Genomic DNA, 22278 nt, shown 5'->3' with positions numbered 1-22278 from the left:
AGATATGCTATTATCTCTCCATTTTGTGATCAAAGTGGGAATTTTGCCATGACACAAAATGAGCAATAAAGTGACAGATGGGCTGAAAGAGATATGGGCGTTCTTACAGAATACACTGCCAAATGAGGGGTTTGATGATGGTGGGTGTTTGATTGCTTATAGAGACTGTTTGCCTAGTCTTTTAAAAAGCTGTCTGTGTCTTCTGTTTGAATAAAATATGGCTAATCTTGTGCATTTCCAGTATGTTCTCTTAATTTAGAAAAAGAAGGATGAGAAGCATAAAAGAAACCACCATGTGGATCATGCTTCTCCTGTTCTGATATACTGCCTTTTTATTTGGAGATGAACTGTGAGTTTAGAAAACCCATGTCATACCAACCTTTCAGCTTTGCAACTTCAAACTTGAGCTGAAGAACTGTAAATCAGAATGTTTCCTTCACAATCAAAACCTGACTATCCAGACACCCAAATCATTTTACAGTCTGAGGTACAACAGCAAATGGTATCTCTGGCCCACCCAAGAAGTCAAGTATCCAAAACCGGCAAATTATTCAGACAAATGACACAGAAAAATCTGTTATCTATGAGTCCAGTTTCACGAGTCCCTTTTTTGAATTAATCTGGGGGTTTTTTCCTTTTAAAATAAGCAGCGAAAGTTTTATTTAAAATACACTCTTGAACATATTGTTTCATAGAATACACATTTCTAAGCCTATTTTTAATTAAAATTTTCAAAAGACATTTTATTCTAAAATAAGTGTGTGTATACCTATATTGGTAGAGTGTTTGAGACTACACCACAAAACTGGAAAAAATGTAAAATTGAAACGAAAACTGTTTTGGTGGGACCAGGTTTATTTGCTTCAAAATACAAGACCAAATGCAATCTGTTTCTCCTTGCCTTCAGAAACTGCAAATAAGAGCTGCCTTGAAGCTGATCCATTAATAAATTTGTTGGTTCATTTAATATATTTATACTGTGCTACAATCTTTAGCTATGATTGGCACCACAAATCCAACATGATAGTTCAATGGAACATATGAGTATATTGTGTATATAGCCTTCTCCTCGGGCTCTCACCTGTTTTTCACACAGTCTGGGCTCTAGGGTTCTCCCTTTCAGGAAGTGGAAGGAGTTGCAAGTGAATTAAGAGGTTGGTTGAAAGTAAAGATAATCATGCCAGTCTTTACCAAATGATGGTCTCAGTCTCAGTCAAAAGATGGAAGAAAATGCCAGCATTGAATGTGTAAAGACATTGAAACAGAACATAAACCTTAAAATATAATATTATATTATGGTTGTGCATGCACACGTATCAGAGCATCACTGGCAGCTGGTAGCATGAAAGTAGGTCAATTAATCCACCCTGAATTTTAGTCTCAGCTTTAAAAGATCTATCCAAGGACTTTTTCACACAGGACGCCTGCCATTAAAACGTGATTAAAACGTAGTAATAACATGATCAAGGGGAAGATTATCACACCCCCACATGCTTCTCCCATTCATGTCCCATGCGTAAACTGTAATGGACGCGTCATTGGTTAATAACGTTCCATTATTACCCAATGATATGGGTAAACATGTTATGTTTAACATTCCATTATTACCCAATGACATGTCCATTACAGTTTGCACACAGGACACGGACAGGAGAAGCATGTGGGGGTGTGATAATCTTCCCCCCAATTGCGCTATAACCACATTTTAATCACATTTTAATGATACTTGCCTCCTCTGTGTGATAGAGCCCCAAGTAGCTGAACCTTAACTCTAAAAGAGATTCTACATGTTGGATCAACATCATCAGACAAAAATCCAGAGCGGATTCACTACATCACCAATATGGAAGCCACCAATGTTCTGTTTGTTCCCATCCTCCAGCAACTTTTGAAGCGAAGGAACAGCATTTTCCCCTTGCAGCCCAGCTAATTAACTGGACATCAGGAAAAAGCGGTCATGGTCCTGCAAGCTTTGACATTCTCCTTGGCCAGTAAGCATGTTTTTCTTGGTCCTCATTAGACAACTTTGGGATCTTTTCTATTTGGGTGTTTTCTGTTTCAAAATCATGCTTCTCAAAAACAATTGGGGTAAATACTGAGGGTGAACATTGCTTATTTAGCCTTCTCTGTCAGAGAGCTCTAGTGCCACAAAAAACTACAATTCCCAGAACTCCCTAGCACTGAGCCAGGGCAGTTAAAGCCATTTCAAACTGGATTACTACTGCAGTGTGTTTGGGGCCTAAGTCTACAAAAGCAAATGCTATGACTCAATACCTTGTTGTATGAAAAAAAGAAAGTCAAAACAGAGCAGAAGAGTAGCGTCTTTCTCCATGCCTCTCAACATGCAATATGAAGCACTTTCTTTCTCTTCCTGAGGGAGCTTGGACAGCTTTGAGAGTACAGAGGCCACAGATTGTGTGCTACAGTTATAGCAGAGTTCAGCAAAGGCAATGTTGAAATTAAGTGTCTGCCTCATCAGCACTCCTGCATGGGAATGACTGTCTCTGTGAAAAGAAAGCTCAGGAAAGAGCCACAGAAATGTGCAATTGCCCAATGGTGTTACTGTAGGTTGTAATACACTAGAGCAGTACAGGTTTCTAAAGATCTATATCCCATTGATCAAATTGCAATGAACCATCCGGACCATTGTGTACACCCCTTGGGCCTAATGTTACCTCAAGGAGGGTCCAAATCTAGTGTACAAGCATCTTCTAGTGTTATCTTTGGTTAGTACTTGGAGTACTTAAGAGAGTATTAACTTGAAATTAAATGCCCCTCATAAAAATGAACTGAGCTTTGCAGGCCAGAAAACTGTGGTATGAACCTGAGTTGTGCTTTGCATGTAAAAAGTGTTCTGCTTTGTACCTTTTGGTAAGCAGAAGTCCAAAATAGCAAGAATTACATCTGGCTTTGTCTCTGTTTTCCCTGGCCTTATCCGGATAGTCCTGCCCTCTCCTGGAATGCAACCTGCAAAACAATTTCTAAATTGGAATTCATTCCTTGCCTGCAAAAGATTCACCACCGCAACTGAAAGCAGGCAGATGAGGGGGTGTCCTATCTTTTTAGTTTTTAGCTCTGCAGAGCATCATGTTTTTAGTGCCACTAAAGTAACAGTAAGAAGATTAAATACTGGAGGCCTCAACCTCCCCACAGAAACCAGCATTACACTATAAGGACATTTAAAGATCAAGCCATTTTTATGTCCTGCAGTGAGAGTCTGATTCTCTCCTCTGGAACCTCTTGCCAAGGTAAAGGAAAACTGAACTCCTTCCATTAAAAGGTTACTGACTCCTGCTATAAACCATTGGAAATAAAACAATCAGATTGTTATCTGATGTGTTTCAGAGGCCAGCGAACTTGCCTTTCCAAAAATACAAATGCTTGAGGGACTTCAACTGAAACACACACACACACACACACACACACACACACACATATATATATATATATTCCTCCTTGCTCCCTCTTTTTCCTTTAGGAAAGATGATCTCATGCCGCTAAAAACTGATTATGCCACATTTCATTTTTGTATTTAACATTCATTGCCTATAACACTTTGGCTGCCAGCCTCAAGCTTACAAGAAGGCTAAAAAAGAATTTGATTGTTACAAGAGAAACCAGGGCCAGCAAAAGATACTCTGCTGACAGAGATGGGGTAGCAAATAGTGACTTTCATACACCCAAGTTAAGGTGCCTAATATCCCAGCCAGCTTATTGTAGTACATGAGACAGAAAAATATACAAGCACTATATGCCTGGCATTTGCAATAAAATAATAACGCATTTCATATTACCAACATTTCATAGATGAAATCTGGAATACATGTGGTAAGAAAAGATTAGAGTGTGATCAAGATGACCAGAGTTATGAGAGAAAACACAAAAGTAGGAGAGGCTGCAACAGTTTGCTTTTGCCTGAATCGACTAGCAAGGGGCTGTTTCTACTCCTTCCTGTCCACTCCCCTCATTGTAGTTAGAAGGTAAAGGTAAAGGTAGTCCCTTGACATGAGTGACTAGTTGTAACCAACTGTGGGGGGTGGTGCTCATCTCTGTTTCTAAGCCACAGAGCCAGTGTTGTCCAAGGACTGTTCTGGTGGTCATGTGGCCAGCATGACTGCACTGAAAACTGTTACCTTCACACTGAGAAGTGGTACCTATCTATCTACTTGCATTTGCATGCTTATGAACGACTAGGTTGGCAGAAACTGGGACTAGTGATAGGAGCTCACCCCATCATGCAGCACTTGGGCCTCGAACTGCCAACCTTCCAATCTTCTCATCATCAGAACTGGCACCTTAACCACTCAGTCACTGCATCCCTTCAACTTAGTTAATGAAGTGCAAAATACTTTTGCACTTTGAGGTCATTTGTAGCAACTGAGGACAAAGGGGGAAAATGAGGACCATCTTTGTCACTGTGGCAGGTTACAGACCGCCATAAAGTAGGTATTCAGTACGTACTAGGGTTAGGAAGGGGTGGTGCTTCCACACACCCCTAACCCTAGTACGGACTGAGTCCGTACAAAATGGAGGTGGCCGTTCCACACGGCCGCCGCCATCAATACGTCACAACCGCGCCGCCTCCAAACGAAGCGGTGCGGAATGATGTATTGAGGCCGCACCCTTTATGTATTGAGGCCGCACCCTGTAGTGCACCCTTTGCGCGACCCCGGAAGGAGCTCTGTTTTGGAGCTCCTTCCTGGTTTGCATCACTAGGCGCAGCCTTCAGACGGCTGCGCCCAGCAACACATGGGAGAAAGGGGCCAAGCGGCCCCTTTCTCCTCCTCCCTGCCACCGCAGGGTGTCCTTGGGGCTTGAAGCCCCAAGGACACCCCTTTCCAGGCTACGGGGAAGCGGCCTTTTGCCGCTTTCCCACGGCCCGGAAAGCGGCGGATCGGGGCCTCAGCGGCTGCCGTTCTGGCCACTGAAGCCCCGATACACCGGGGAAAGGCGCGCCTACAGGCCGCCCCAAAGGGGCGGTCTGTAATGCGCCTGTGTGACAGTTGGAGAGTATGAACCTTACCGCACAGGGGCTACAGGCACAGGATGAGAATGGAATGAAAGGGCCTGGGAACGAGTGGGGAACAAGTGAGGGATGCATTTTACTGCACACAGAAATCCCCATTCCATTTCATTCCCTTCTCTTCCATTTCCAATCCATCCCAGGGACGCGATTTTTGGGAACTGTTCAGAACAGTTCTCAGAAATCGCCTTCTCTGGGATGGACTGAGAATGGAAGGGAATGGAACAAGTGAGGGATTTCCTGTGTGCAGTAAAATGCATCCCCCACCCGGTCCATTCACTTCCTGGCCCCTTTTGGACCATTCTCGTCCCATGCCTGGAGCCTGTGCAGTAAGGTCCTCTGTCATTTCACCACTAACTTCCCTTTCAGGACACCTATAACCTGAGGGTAATACTTTTTGTTTAGGCTATATGTCCCTGGAAATAAGTCTCCTTGAACTGAGGGCTTTCTTTATTTTAAAAAATGTATAGTTTGGGATGTTAAATCTAAGTGGTGCCAAAAATCATTCTGAATCATTCAGGCTTTGCCTACATTCAAAATGAACATGTAAAGAAGAGATGGAACAAGACTGCTCACTCCACTGAGTGCCCCACTGTCCCCACTGATAATGTGTACACAAAAGTAATTTGAAGCTAATTTGTCTTCCTGATCCAAAACCGCTTCCTAGTGTAAATTTTAAATAATTTGATATTCATAAATTCAATTGAGATGGATCTCAACCATCCTGAAAGAAGTCAGTAGGTTCTTATAGAGTCCAAAGTTCTAAAAGAGTGCACATTGCGTGTATTTAGATGTATGCATATGTACCTTTCAGTCATCCATCATCTTATAGCCACTCCATGAATGTAATAAGATTTTCAGAGACAAGGAATACATAAAGGTGGTTAGCTATTGCCTTCAACTGAAATATAGCCAACAGAACCTGGCAGACCCCATCCCAAGGGCTAACCAGGCCTGACTCTACAGCTTCCAAGATCAGACAGGATCTGAGGTTTATCATTTATAAGATTCAGCATATGCAAATCTGTCTATAATTCATGGTGAGTTGAACCCCATTCCCTCTAAAGAAAAGAGAGAGAGAGATGTCTATTAATTTCCAATTTATGTTTTAATATGCCTTTTCTGATTTACGGATGTTCATTTCAGCAAAGTGAAATTAGCAACATCTTTATAATCTTGTCCCTCCCTCAGGTCACTGTTAATCAAACCCAGAAGGAAAATAATATTATATGTGCATATAAAGCATGTTTCCTTTTGAGAACCTGAAAACATTTAATGAATAGTAACTGGAAACATTAAATGAAAATGTTTAATTGAATACTTCCAAGCAATGGAAGGATTCAGCGTTTTGGAGAAAGGGATGGTGTGCAAAATATTTTAAATAGATGGAGTCCATATAGCCTCAGATGCTGATATAATATGGTTTCCATCATGTCATTGGCAGTGCTGGCTAGGACTCATGGGAGCTTGAATTAACTGACATTTACAGGGCCACAGATTCCCAACCCTATCTTATTGTCAAGTGGATCTGTGCTACTTACAGGTCCAAAATGTGTCATTCAGCAGCTAAAGCATAACAAGGAGATTGCCACAGCAGTATTCACAATAGTGATTGATTAGGAACATAAATTAAGTCTACTGCCCTGAAATTCATTTTTCTGATGTGGTAGGTCTGGTATTTGAATATGGACATTTTTAAAAACTGAAAGACCATTTTTCTTCAAATGTAAGTTATCTAGGAAAATGTAATTCAGATGCAGCATCTGGTATTGAGTGAAGTCTTGCTTTTCATCCAATTTTCCAGATGAACTGAGAGAAGAGCAAAAGGCTTCAACCAGCTGCCGATAGTTACTCGGTGAGCACATGATTCATCCTGCATTGGAAACCAGACATCTAATATTTACCCATAGTAGACAGATGAATTTTTCTCTTTTTTTTAAGGGCAAGGTAGGTAGAAATGCCTATCCGTTCTTGGCTTCCTTCGGCTTTGTGCTACCATCAACTTTGCGTCATCTCTGGAAATTTTCTCTGTTTTAAGTTAGAAAATTTATTAATAGCCAAAGCATTTCTCTATCTCAACTTCAGAGAGAAGAGAGCTACAGTGTATGTTGATGAAGCAAATATTACACCAATGATGTTAATACACACAACTAACACGCGACTTTTGTTTACAAGCCAAATTATAAGACAGCATAGCTGCTGCTACACAGTGCCGTGTAGATAAAGCTGAAGATAAATGCTATCTTTTTTTGTCCTACATTGTCAAAAGCCAGCACATACTTGCATGAGCTTGCCCTCTCCTCCAGGAGAAAGTACAGAAGGTGAACATCACTCTTAGGAATGAACCTGATGAGTAGGTAAATTAAGATATACTGCATAGTTACTGATTGCTGAGAAGTCAGAGAGACTTATAAATCAGGTCTAGGCAGAAAGTAGCTTGCAGTCTCCTGGTGAAGCACTGCCCCATTTCTAGAAGGTCACTAGTGTCTGCCAGTGCTAAATTGTGGGGAGACAATCATCCTGACACTCCCAATAACCATGTTCCAATGGAGAGTCCAAAAAAGTAGGCAGTGCTGATTTGAATAAGAAAACAAGAAGCTTTGCTCTGAATCAGCAGCAGGTTTTTTGGTACAACTAACACATTCCACTTGTAATTACAGTATTTACTTGTGACAAAAACAATTCTAAAATGCCTTACAACAGGAATCTCTGCTAACAATATATGGTTGCTGGGAAACCAATTTTTCCTCAAGATATTGTGAAGATTACACTTAAACTCTGAGGTGACAGGAAAGCTTAAAGTATGAGAGATGGCATTATCATATCTGATAATCAAAAAGTCACAGAACTTAAAGTCTGCAAACTCTGATTCCACTGTAAAACTGCTGCTGTGTACTCCTGATATTCTTGCCCAGAGTACTGGACTAGGCCTGAACTTGATCTCATACTTAAATGCAGTTCCTACAATGAGAAAGCATGTTTGAGATCACTGCAAACAGCTAATTCACTTCATTCACCTTATTTCCCTTTAAAACGGTCCACATTGGGAGCTCCCACTACCCCTTAAAGCAATGAATTCTACAGTTCAACCATGTGTTGTACCTGCTCAAAAACAATGGCTTTTTTGTGCTGTGGGTTATAGTTTACACTGCAGACTGAAGGTGTGCATTTAACATAAAGAAAACAGATACAGAAAAATAGAACTCTCATGTTAACTAGTAGGGATAAATTCTTCAGTACAATAACATCCAAAATCCACAAAACAATGATTCCCTAACTTCAATACAGTGTGCCATAGCTGGTATCTCATCGATTTAATCTCACTGGCATATTTCAAATATGACCCACAGCATGATCATTTTGAGGAGTCCTCTACTTATTGGGAATGTTTTGATCTTCAGCAGTAGTTGGTTTTTTAGACCCGTATGGTCTCTCCACTTTTTTTTTTTCTGAACTAAAAGATTTGTGGCTTCTTACTGGCTTTGAATTACAAAACAAATGCATGCAAAGCATAATTAATCTGTTTTTACTGTTCCCAGTCATGCATTATGTATATCAGTTGTAGAGTAACATGAGAAAACAACAAGATGAAAGGAGTTATGGCACTCATTCCTGCTCATAGAACTCTTTAATAGACAACTGGCTGACCACTGTGTGAACTGAATACTTGATCAGATATGCTTCTGATGGGATCCATCCATCCTCTTCTTATAGGCTTACATTCTGTTCATAGTTTGACAGTATTTCTCAGTTAGGATACATCTACACTATAGGAATAATACAGCTTCACACCACTTTAACTGCCATGGCCCCATCCTACAAAACCCCTAGGATTTGTAATTTTGTGATGCACCAGCACTCTTTGGCAGAGAAGGCTAAAGACCTTGTAAAACTATAAATCCAGGACTCCATAGGATGGAACCACAGCACTTAACATGGTGTCAAAACTGCATTATTTCTACAGTGTAGATGCACCCACAGTTACAAACAGAACCTACCGTATATACTCATCTATAAGTCTAAAAATTCATGCCCAAAAAATGACCCCAAAATCCTAGGTTGACTTATTTATGGGTCAGTATGGTAATGTAATAGCAGCGCTTTCAAGTTTCCCTATCTTTCTGTTCTGAGCCAAGCAGATAGAGTCCTTGGTGATTGATTGATTGATTGATTGATTGATTGATTGCTATTTGTTTAATTGTCCCTCTCCCACTGTCTTGGGAGTGAAGGTTGAAACACTGAAGCCTCCAATTGATTGCTGCTTCCCTCTTGCCACTCGCATACACACAATGAAGGAGCCTCCAAGTTTTACAGTCAACCTATCCACGAGTCACATCAAAATCGATAATTTTGTCCTCCAAACCCTACCCTCGATTTATACATGAGGTCGACTTATAGTTGAGTATATACACTATTTCAGCCTTTATGCATTACAAATTGCCCAAATGAATCCTGTTCAAAGTCTGCATGCCAGTTCTATGCAACTAGGAAAGTGGGTAGTAGTAGTAGTAGTACGTGGAAGGAAGGGGAAATATAACATATCTGCATTGTGAACTGCATTAAAGATAATCTCAAACTCTGAGGTTTCTGGGCCAAAACCTGTGACAGAGGGATTGCCTCTGGTGATATCATTAGGCCTTACACATTAAGTACAAATTGCAGGTGCTCATAGCTTGTCATTCAAGCATACATACACACATGCACATACCATATTTTTCTGTTTGGAAATTAAGCTTTAGATAAAGGGGCTATTCCCAGGTCAAGGTGAAAGGAGAGAATTATTCCTTCTCATTTATTTAGAGAGAAAGGATATGTGTTTGCATGTGCCTTCAAGTTGCCTGTTCATTTATGATGACCCTGTAAATTTAATAGGATTTTCTTAGGCAAGGAATACTCAGTGTTGGATTTGCCAGTTCCTTCCTCTGAAATATGCCCGACCACTCTCTATGTAGTTGTAAAATACTTACAACTACTTTACTGCTATCAACATCTCCCAACTCTAGGGTTCTATTTATTCCTGCATGGAGAAGGAGGTTAGACTGGATGATCCTTCAGAGTCCCTTCCAGCTCAAAGATTCTATGACTCTATGACATTAAACCAGTACTATGGGAGCAAAGCTCAATATTTTCACATAGAAGGCATATTGATTGAAAGCTTGACAGAGAACAGAAGCTTAGAGTGCTTAGAGTGTACAAATTTTTAAAATTAAAAATGAGTTGCCAACCCAGTTGATCCCCAAAATTTTCACAGGGACTAGTAGCATGAGTGGTTTTGAAGTTCCTGGGATGCTTTGGATTCAAAATGCTTTCAGAGCACACAATGGGTGTAAGTTGTGAGTTAGTTTTCTTTGTCTGGTCAGGATACTGTTGTTAATTAACATCCTCTCATGTGAATTTTGCACCCCTTCCTTTTCCAAAAGGGTCAGTTCATCCCTTGCATAATGACTTTAGACCACCAAGCATCAACAAAGGAGGAAGTTCAGTAGCAGCAGAAAGATGGATTAAACCAGTACTAAATTAGTAGTAGTGGGTTAGTAGTGGAGGAATTGCAATAATGAAGATATTTGCAAATGGTCATGCCTGTACTACCCGTACTATGAATTTACTACTGATTTACTAAGTTTACTACTAATTTGCTAATGGTTTACTACCAATTTACTGGCTCTTTACTACTGGTTTACTATCAGTTTAGTAGTAGTTTACTATTTATTTGTTCCCAATTTTACAAATCCTCTTTAATGTCAACCCACCCTGTGGAAATAAAGCAGTTTGACACCGATTTAAGTGCTGTAGCACTATCCTATATGGAAATCCTCAGCTGTTCACTTTTGCAAAGTCCTTGCTGTTTTGCAAAATCTTAAGCCTTTAGCGCTTGTGAGATTCCCATGTGGGATTTGTAATGTTCACAAGATCTTTAGCTGTCTCTGTCTAAGACCGCCAGAGGTCTCACCAAATTCCCAGGACTTCTGTAGCATGCAGCAGTTAAAGTGATGTCCAACTGGATGGCCCTCGGGATTCCTTCTGTTTAGAGTGTGAAGCCGATGCAGTGGAATTCACAAACCTTGGAATGGATAAACAATGTTCCAACACAAGGTTAACAGATTATTTGGCTCAGTAGGATTTATGAGTGAGCAACTAGTATTGCTTTCATACTAGCGGTGTATAAAGTTTTTTGCACAGTTCCATTTGTCCTGGTGGCAATAAAGACAGTCCTTGAAACTCAGCCCTTTAGTATTTCTTTCAGCATACTTCCAGGCAGTCTTTGCAGCACAATTCAACAGAAATATCAGAGCATACCTTCATAGAATCAACAGCCTTAAACAGTAAAACAGTCTTCATATTAAAACAGCCCCTATATGGCTTGGGCCTGAGTTACTTGAAGGAACGCCTCTCCCTACATAATCCGCCCCGCACTCTCAGAACAACAGGGAAATATTTTCTCGAATACCCCAGAGTGAGATTGACATCAACTCACCAGAGAGCTTACACGGCAATAGCTCCATCCCATTGGAATGCACTCCCAGAAGAGATCAGACTCAGCCCCACATCGGAAGCCTTTAAAAAGGCACTGAAAACCCATCTTTTTCAGTTAGCATATCCTTCTAACTCTATATAGAGATATCACACCCCAATAAGACCAAGATGCTTAGCCAAAACTGATAGCGTGACTGTTTGGTATATTGTTTTTAAGGTTTTTAATCTGTATAAAATTTTTGATGTATTGTACTGTATTGTAATATGTTACAGCTATGATATGTGAACCGCTTTGATCTGGAGGAAAGGTGGTATACAAATAAAAAGTTTATTATTATATTTCAGTTACAAGCCTGTCAGCTAGCCATAGAACCGTCACATCACAGCACTACTCATGTAGCAACTGTTTTACTCTTCTGTCTTGTTTTGGGATACCTCTTTTTATAGCTGTTACAGGATGACTCAAATGTTCTTGTTGATTAACCTGAATCTCCTGTCTCCTTCACAGCTTGTTTGCTACTTGCAACTCTCTAGATTGTTGTAAAATACTTACAACTATTTCACTACTATCAATACCTTCCAACTCTAGGATCATATATCTTCCTGCCTGGCAGAAGGGGGTGGGACTGGATGCCCCTTGGGGATTCCTTCCAATTTTAGGATTCTCAGTATTCCTGCATGGCAGAAGGAGTCTGGACTGCATGCCCCTTGGAGGGTCCCTTCTGACTCTAGGATTCTATTTACTCCTACTTATATCTCTCTATGTAGTTGTAAAACTATTTTATTGCTTTCAACACCTTCCAACTCTAGGATTCTTTGTATTCCTGCATGGCAGAAGAGACCTGGACTGGATGCCTCTTGGGAGTCCTTTCTGAGTCTAGGATTCTTTTTATTCTTACTTACAACAGCACGTGGGATTAATTGCTGGTCTCACATCCACGTACTAACCAGAATGGATCCTGCTTAGCTTCCCAGATCAAACCTTTAGGGTGTTTGGGCAGGGGAGACTGGCATAAGAAACATTTAAACTAGCCTATTTGCATTTAGCTACACGGTGGGTGTAGAGAAGAAAGGAGGATGAGACATGGAGCCACAATGCTAGTCAGCCCTCCCAATCCTTGTATTTTTTATCCACAGATTCAAGCATCCACAGCTTGCAAATATTAAAAAAAAAGTATAAATTCCAAATAGCAAACTTTGATTTTCCATTTTATATAAGGGTCACCATTTTGCTCTGCTCTGCCATTGTATTTAATTGAATTTGAGCATCCACAGATTTTGTTATCCATGGGGGATCCTGGAAACAAATCCCAGTGGATAACAAGGTCCCACTGTACAGACTCTTGGAGAATCTTTACATGTTGTAGCAATAAATAAATTAATCCTTGCAAATTATAGCAAGATGCTGCTCTACTCACTGAGCTGGGGGTTTGCATACAGCTCTTTCCTCTTGCCTGGAGCTGAGCCCACCAGAACTGGAGAATTTATATCCTCCTCTCCCACCTGGAGATGACCCATGAAAACTGGAGACTCAAGGCCAGGCCCTTGGTACTTTATACAATCCATGCAGTTCCTATTTGAATAGACATGCAAATAGGTGTTTTATTTATATCAATGCCATGCATCTAGCACAGTTCAGGTGAGCTGACTGAAAGAGCATACCAGAGGATTCTGTCCTCATCATCATACTAGGGACTCATAAAAAAACAACAGCAGCAGGCTTTATGTTGACTTTATTCAATTATTTCCAAGTATACTCAAACCATACTACCAAGGCCATTCTGTGCATGGAGCTCTTTAGGAATACTAGTTATTCTGCTGGATTTGGACTCTCACATATGAAATAGTGCTGGGGCTGGGATTCTGGGAGTATTCTTGTCAAGTACTTGCAGAATAGGAATGCTTCTAGATATTTACACATGTACATGTGTGTTGTGTGTCTTCAAGTCATTTCCAATTCATGGTGACCCTAAGATGGGGTTTTCTTGGCAAGATTTGTTCAGAGGGGGTTTGCCATTGCCTTCCCCAAAAATGAGAAAATGTGACTTGCCCGTGGATGCATAATGGGTTTCCATGGCCAGATGGGGAATCTAACCATAGTTTACAGAGTCAAAGTCCAATGCTCAAACAACTACATCACACTGGTTCTCACCTACACACATACAGGTGATGATTTTATCGGTTGACTGATTGAGTGAATTTGTTTAATTTTTAAACAGTATGCAATAGATGTTTTCTAGGTGGGCATAAATTAAAAACATACAAGATAACAAATTATTGTCCATTTGGAGGAGGAAGAGCAAAGGATCTCAAGTATACCACCCACAGCTGAAAATTTTGAGATTAAAGTTTCTCTGGTTTTGCTAGTAGCACCTAAAATCAGCAACACATTGCTTTTCAGCAGCATTGCTAATTCCATGTGCCATTGTAATTCAGCAAATGCTCAAAAATATAAACCATAATGCCAAAACCAGGCACTGTAGTTATGCAGTGGTCATTTTTCACTTAACAGTTGTGCAGATATAGTGATGGACATCCTATCTTATTTTTGCGAATGGAAAAAGAACTGCAAGCCAAGGCACTGGCTACCTTCCATTTATTTTAAGGAGCTCCACTATATCTTGATCTTCTCACCTGACAGCTACCAAGGACAAAGGGAAGAGTTCAATTCAGCTTTCTGATTCTAAATACAGTTGCTATAGACACAATAGGCTGTGAGACATTTATATTATTAATATATATACATATATTGGAAGCAGTATTGCTCTGAATTAAAGGTACAGCTTATTTTTAAAGAGCTGGGAGAAACATGGGATATAAACCACATGAATAAAATATAAATTCAATAAATAAAAAATAAAACTGCCCCAGGTATTTTGAGTGGATAGAATTCAGCACCACAGAAAGAACCTTTAAAATTAAGTCAAAAAAGCCAGAGCAGATTCACTCCTCAATCCCTCAACTGCCATGAAAGCCACCTACTATTTCTGGGCATGTTCTGCTGACATCCCTATCCTGAAAAAGTTTTCCCAGATCAGTATAAAAGAATCCAAACTAAAACTGCCAGTTCTGCCAAACCATACACAAGCATACTCCCCTACAGAATACCAAGTACAGTTCTATGTACTGTACTGTATTGAGCCTTAAAAAGAATGCTGTAATTGCACAAATTGCTACTTTCACATCTCTCCTAATAACTAGTAATCTAATAAAGTTATTTTATTTTTAAAAGGATACTGTAGAACTGGAAAAAGACTGAGAAAAGACCAACCCAAATGATGAGGGGACTGGGGTCAGTCCCCTTCAAGGAAAGCTATACAGTATGATTCACGTCTGAAACAAGTGAGGAAGAGGAACAAAACAGAGCTGCTTAATGGGTCGTCAGTTTCTTCTGCTTTTCTGATCTTAGAACGCAGGGTCACTGAATGAGGCAAAATTATGGGAGAGTCAAGAAAGACAAAAGATGGCCACCAACTTGAACTGGTTGAAAGAACAGACAAAATTGTGAAAGATAATGCAAGCTGTAGTGGTTTCAGTGTTGGACTATAACTCTGGAGACCAGGGTTCAGTTTCATGCTCAGCGATGAAACCCACTGGGTGACCTTGGGCAAGTCACATACTCTCCACCTCAGGGGAAGGCAATGGGAAACCTCTTCTGAACAAATCTTGCCAAGAAAATCCCATGATAGGGTTGCCTTAGGATCACCATAACTACTTGAAGGCACACAGCAATATCATCATCATCAACAACAACAACAATGCTGACAAAAGCCACTAGGTCACGATGGCTATATATTTTATTCAATATCAAAGAAAGTATGCACCCAAAGACTGGTATTTGGGAGAGGAAATGGTGGAAGAAACCCATTACCTTCATGTCTTCCTTGTGGGCTTCCCACAAGTATCTGTTCACCCAGTATGAGAAGTCTGATAAGGGACTTTATAGGTCTCTTTGCTGGTTCAGCAGGGTTATTCTTATGCTCTTAAATTGTCTGGTTTTCCAGTGTCCTAGCATGGTGACTGCATCAAAGTTAAGCTTAGCAGTTGGGTTTGACCATTGTTGGGCTAAAGCAGAGACTTCCCTCTCTCCTTGCTTATAAACACCAAAACAGCCCACAAGTCCATAGATAATTCCCCTTGAGCAGGAATGAACAGAGTACAAAGTTGTGGGCAAATCTGGACCAGAAAGTTTTGGTGTGTACTGGGTATGATCCATTGTGCCATAATAATTCCTAAAGCTGAAAACATTAGAAGGCCCTCAAAGCAGAGAGAGCAACATGGTCAATGGGTCATGTGCACATATTTTTGATGCCCCCTCACCTGTCCACATCCCACCCAACTGCCTACTGCATTTTTGATAGCTAAAAAATCACCATAGCACAGGGAACACACCCCTTGTTTTCAAGCTAAACCACCTGGATTCCTACCAAGTAAACAAGTCAGCATCAAAACAAGGGATGTTCTCAATGCACACCTTGTTTAAAGGGAAATAGTGGGTGCTTTGTTGCCACTGCACTAGCAAATTGAGAGACATGAAAGCAGTAAGGTAGGGTACAGCCATCAGTCAGTTCAAAATTGCTAAAACATTTGCCACCACTGTGGGATAAAGTAGAGAATGGATTTACACTTGTTCCTCCAATTTTCCTCCCAGTTATGCGCAGAGCTTGGGGGAAAGGATGGTTTCTTTGGACTCGAGCACCCAAAATCTGCTAGCCAGCATGGCCATTGGTCACATTGGCTAGGGGAATCTAAAAGATAAAGTCTTTCAAAGTAACTTTTCTTACTGTGAAATGTACCTACTTTGTTAGAAACCCATCCAAAAGCTGAATACTAAATGGGTGCAAAAAACCCAAAAAAACCCTCCATTGTTCTGTGCTGCTTTTTTCCAGAAGAGTTTTCATGTCTTTCATCTAACCATGATCTGAAATAACAAACAGATCACTGTAAATGACAGGCTGCTATCTATTTGAAATGTCTTAGAAATCTCCCACTATTGTTTAAAAGAAATCCAAATGCAGATGCTGAATAATTCATAGAGGTTCTGACCAGCAAGTGCATTTTCTGACCTTCTTTCTTGGGCTCTGTTTCATGGTGGCGTGTGGGGATCAAAATATTCTTTGTAAATTTCCCTCTCTCATCTTGTCACTTGTGATGCTTCTGGGTTATTGTTTTGGTGCCTCTTTCACTTTTCCCCCCTCATCCTCCTGCTATCTGAATTGACGTGAGTGTGGCAATATTGTTCTGCTGAGACAAGAACTATGATCAGCAAAACAGCACTGTTAAAAATGTTATAGACTCCATAAAAACCTTCACATCTGCTGTAAAATGGGAGGTGATCAAGAGTGCCACATCATTCTCATCATAAGTTAGTTTGACTCCTCTGGCTGGAGAAACAAATTACAGATAATTCTTTTTCTCCCCCTCCGCTATTATTGTGCAAAATGAAACAATGTGTCTATTTGCTGCCAGACCTCTGCTGCTTTCAAGTGAGAACAATGGTTTTTAAATGATAAGAGATGCAATTTGGGTTTGCAAACTGTCTTGCTATAGTGTCTAACTATTTTTTTATATATACAAAAAAAACCATATATATATATATATATATATATATGCTGAGCATATTTTCTGGGCTTTTGAGGAAAAGAAAAGGAAATATGTACAAGGAGGTCTAACATTTTACTGGAAAAATAGATCATGCACTCTCATTTATAGACTCTGTATATGCCTTACATTTCAAACCAAAGAGCCTACATCACTTAATATGACCAAGAAAAGGATACTAAATACATAGAGAGGAACTAAGATCAAAGCTTGGAAAAGTTACTTTTGCACTACAGCTTCCATAATATCATAGGGTTTGTCCGCACTGGCCAAATAAAACGGCTTCAACCCAGCTTGAATCCAAGCTGTTTATACAACTTACATGGTGAAAGCTAGTGGAAATCAATACAAAACCATGCTCCTGGACTAAAAAACAGAGCAAAAAGAAGCTCAGAGACTTTGACTTAATGCAAAAAAAAAAAAAAATGTGCATCATTGCATGTGCATATAAATAGTGGGGTGCCAGTACGGGAGTGCAGGAAAGCAAAAACACAAAAGTACAAAGTGTTGGCAAGTTGCCAATAATGCAACATAGACAAACCAAACAGTCCAAAGGGGGGGGGGGATGGGGTAAAGGAGGATTAAGGGGGCATGTATGGGAGGCCTGCATGATTGTGCTTTGCCAATGTGTCATCAGGCACATCAGTGCACTGATGCACTGTGCAGGCAGTGTATCGCAGGTGCAACTATGTGAATAGTCACATGAGCACCCAGTCGGATGATGGGCACCTGGAGTCATTTAACAAGATCTTACATATTTCTTCCCTTTGCTTGGTTTATTAACTGTATTTTTTTTTTTACTAACTCGGTTTTGTAATATTTCATTTATTATTGGGCCATTTCTTTCATGGCAATCAGATGTTCCCCTGCTTCTCTTCCTGGCTGCATCTGCTCCAGGTTTTAGTCTAAATGTCAGAGGAGAGGTTTGTGATGTTGAATACATTTTATGGATAAGAGTCAGTATTTTGGGCCAATCCTTTGATGTTTTGACTAAAATCCAGAGCTCTATGTGTGCCATGATACCCAGTGTGGTATAATGGTTTGAATGTTCCACTAGGGTTCAAAACACACTGCAGAAATAATTGAGTTTGAGACCACTTTAACTGCTCTGGCTCAGTGCTAGGGAATCCTGGGAATTGCAGTTGATTGTGGCACAGGGCTCTCTGATAGAAAAGGCTAAATGGCTCACAAAACTACAGTTCCCAGAATTCCTTAGCATTGAGCCTCATCTCAAACTGGATTATTTCTGCAGTGTGTTTTAGACCTAGTTCAAATCCCCACTCAACCACAGAAACTTAATGGGTAATTATGGGCAAGTCACACTCTCTCACATTAAATCACAGCAATGGCAACATTGTTCTGAATGCGTTTTACCATGAAAACCCTACAATAGGGTTGTCTAAGCTGGAGTTGTCATGAAAGCACATAACAATATGTGGTCAACAATCTTGAGAGGTGGGTCACAACAGTCCTTTTTCCAATTTCTTGTCTCCTTCAAGTCCTTGTTGAATGTCTTACTTGTAACTCTCACTTCCTGGACATTGTGACTGATCAGCCATAACAATTTATATCTGTATCCCCCAATATTAATTGTTTGAACCCCCCCCCCCCAAAAAAAAAGCAATGCAAGGGAAACAAGAAGAATAACATCTACTTCTACATGCCAATCGAAGAAAAAGAAAAAGAAAACTCCTACTCAGTACTTATGCAACCACCTTCTCTTACAGCTAGACTCAGTAATGCTCATGCCTTTGATATGAACAAGTCTCAGTTTCAGTGGAGAGAAGTGTGTGGCTAAAAATATCAGCAGCAGTGTTTCTTGTGCACTCCTGTTATTGTAATAAGTAGATTCTGGTGCAACCCTGTGGTAGGATTTACTGTCATGGTATACGTGTCAACACAGAAATCAGCTCCATTGAGTTCAATGGGGCTAAGTTTCAACTATTTATTGCAACTACAGTGTTCTGCTGAATCCAACTGAAAATATAGGAGGGAGAGAGCAAAGAGAGCTGAAGAAACGGGAATCCTTTAAAACCATTTTGAGCTGGCTTTAGCTGGCAGGTTTCTGGCTTTAACTAGCAAATCACAAATTTGACCTATGAGATATAAGGCTGTCTCATGAGACTGTGAGGGATGTATTATTAGCTCTAGAATAAAAGCCCAAAGCATTTCCTTAGGGACTTGAGACCAGAAAGATCTAATTCAGAAGTATTATCTTGACTTAAGAAGATACAGTCTAAAGTAGCCATAAGCCATACAGATGTTTCTGGCTATCTAGGATAAAAGTCTTTTTTAAAAAAGAAAAGAATCCAACTCCCTCTTAAAATCCTGGCTTCTTTTGGAATCCAAAAGTTTCTTGGCCACTCTGATAAACCATTTGGTTGCATATCTTGAATCTAACAGCAAGAATTTAACTTCTTTTGACAGAAATGTTTAAGATTGCAAAACTAAAACATTTTTTGAAGATTTGTTCTTTCCAGAAAGAACTATTTTTTAAAAAAAAGTCAGTTGCAAAATACTCCAAATGTAAGAACTTACTTAATAAACACACACTTGTGCTAGCTAGTTGCACATAATTTGTTGCTTATAATTATTTCCTTTCCCCCCCAAAATTAACATATCACTATCACAATATGACTTCAAATTAGCAAGGGGTAACTTCACTGCTTTTATGGTGCAACTAAAAGGTTTTATGTTACTTCTATTTCTGGGAGGGCAGCCTTGGCAAAAGTTAGAAGAAGAATATAATGTGGTCCTTGTGTTGTGACTTGTGCTCAAATGGAGATGTTGGGGTGATAATGATGTGGATGGGAACAGAAGGCCACCAACTTGTAGCATTAATAATTTTTAAAGTAATTATTAATTAATTAATTATTTTCCAAGAATGAGGAAAGAAAGAGTTGCTTTTTCAATAGTGCAAGTATAATGGCAACTAATTACTTTTGGATGCTTTACAATAACTTTCAAAGATCTAAGTAAATATACCAAACTAGGTTTTCAATGGCACCAAGCTTCTAAGAACCATTCTTCAATTATTCTTGCCACCATTTTCTGTTAGCCACCAGGTGTGAATGTAGTCATATTAACTTTGCTAAATGCTCTGGGCAAAGGACAAGGACATGGTCATCCAAATCCATAAATTAGCTAGTAAAATTGGGCATGAAAAGTTTTCATTAGTAAGTTAAAGCAGATCCTGAGTTCATTTGTTGGAAGCTGTCTCACATGAAGCCAAGGAACTAGTTCATCTAGTTCAGTATAGTCTACTCCTTATCCCATCCTGGTTCCCTCCACATATTTTATACTGTGATTGTCCAACAATCCCCCTTAACATGACCAAAAGTACTGGATCATAGGAGGCAAACATTGCAATATCTGGAAAGCTCACAGTTGAGGAAAACTAGTCTACAGAGACTGGCAATAGCTTTCCAGGGTCTGAGACAGGCACTTTACCCAGTGATTATAGGGGTACATCCAGAGACCAGAACATTTGAAGCATCTGCTCTACCACTGCAGTACAACTTTGTTTCTATCTTGCACAGTGGACTGGGCAAACTCCTTTTCCTGTTCCTTCTGTTCGATGTCCAATGTGAAGTCAAAGGTTTTCATGGCCAGCATACATATTTTTTTGTAGGTTTTTCGGGCTATGTGGCCATGTTCTAGAAGAGTTTATTCCAGATGTTTTGCCGGCATCTGGCTGGCATCTTCAGAGAATGCTGGCATGGAGGTGAATGGGGTATATATATACTGTGTTGGGAGGAGTGACTTACACTGTGTATTGTTCTGTGGTTGAATGGCAAGGCCTCAGGGTGGGAGAATATGCAGGGAGGATTTGTGTCTGCTTCATTAGAGGTCCATTGTCTGCTGGGGAAAACCCTGATCCTGGATGGTTTTCATTTTGCTGAGTCTTGATTTTTGTATTTTTCAGGACTGGTAGCCAAACTTTGTTTACTTTAAGGATTTCTTCTTTCCTGTTAAAGTTGTCCAGGTGTCTGTGGATTTCAATGGCTTCCCTGTGCATTCTGACCTGCGAGTTGCTGACATGCTCCAGTATTTCAGTGTTTTCAAACAGCATTTTATGCCCATGATGGTTTATAACATGTTCTGCTACTGCTGTCTGTTTTGTGTCTTTGTTTTGTGTCTTTGTTTTGTCTCTTGTGTTCATCTTATTACTCTTCTCTTTGATTGAGATTACCTATGATCAACAGTACTATCAGTAAATAGGGTAATGCTTCTGATTTCCCTTTATCTTTGGTTCATGAGGGCTTGTTTATATATTTCCCTTTTCCTTTTTGGGGAGGAGGAAATAACTTCCTGTTGAAGAAGAGATAGGACAGGTTCTCCCATTGAAAGAACTGTACCTAGAGGTCTAAGAGTTCCAGTATTCTTGGATCCGTATAAATGTATTTTGGGCAACCTATCAAGTAAAAATATTCCTCACATTTTCCATGGTCGGTCTCCTTAGAAAGTGATCCAGCTGTCAACATAACAAGTCAGTTGACATGTCTGGAATCTCTTTATGTTTTCAATTCAGGTCCCCATTGCTGGAGGGAATCCATATGTTATCAAATGCAGAAGAGTTATTCATCTTAACCATACTAGACTGAAGTGCTGTTCTTTTTTCTATCTACAGAAATACAATTCAGTGTTTCAACAGCTCATACAGAATCAATTCAGCAAAGGAGTTATTTTTCTCCTCTTTTTCTTAAAAAATGTTACTGTCATCAAGTTCCATTCAGTCAGCAAACTGTCTTCTTTTCAATAGTAATAGGTCATCCATTTGAGCAGCAACTTCTTGATAACATCTCTCACATCCTGTTCAGACTGAGGAACTTGGGAGTCAGGATCAGCTCATAAAGCATAGCCACAAATGTACACACTACAGAGCAAGGCTGAAAAATTTGTAGTACTCCTGATGTCTCATACCAGACTCTAATCATGGCCAGTGACAAGGGATGAATGGAAGGGTTACAAGTTTTCCAGCTCTCCCAGAGAATATACAATGGGAAGTGGCTTTTATTTCAGTGGAGCAGTGAATCCATTCTGACCTTTAGTCCAACAGTAATGGTGTTATCCAGGCTGCTGTCCTATCTCCAAAATATATTTAACACTTTGGATAGTTCATTTAAAGTTCAAATGAAAACATGGAATGGGTTCACCACCACTACTTTGAAAGAGATGAT

The sequence above is a fragment of the Sceloporus undulatus genome, chromosome 6 (genome assembly GCF_019175285.1).
Source record: "Sceloporus undulatus isolate JIND9_A2432 ecotype Alabama chromosome 6, SceUnd_v1.1, whole genome shotgun sequence".
In the NCBI taxonomy this organism is placed as follows: Eukaryota; Metazoa; Chordata; class Lepidosauria; order Squamata; family Phrynosomatidae; genus Sceloporus; species Sceloporus undulatus.
This window is presented reverse-complemented; position numbering follows the sequence as displayed.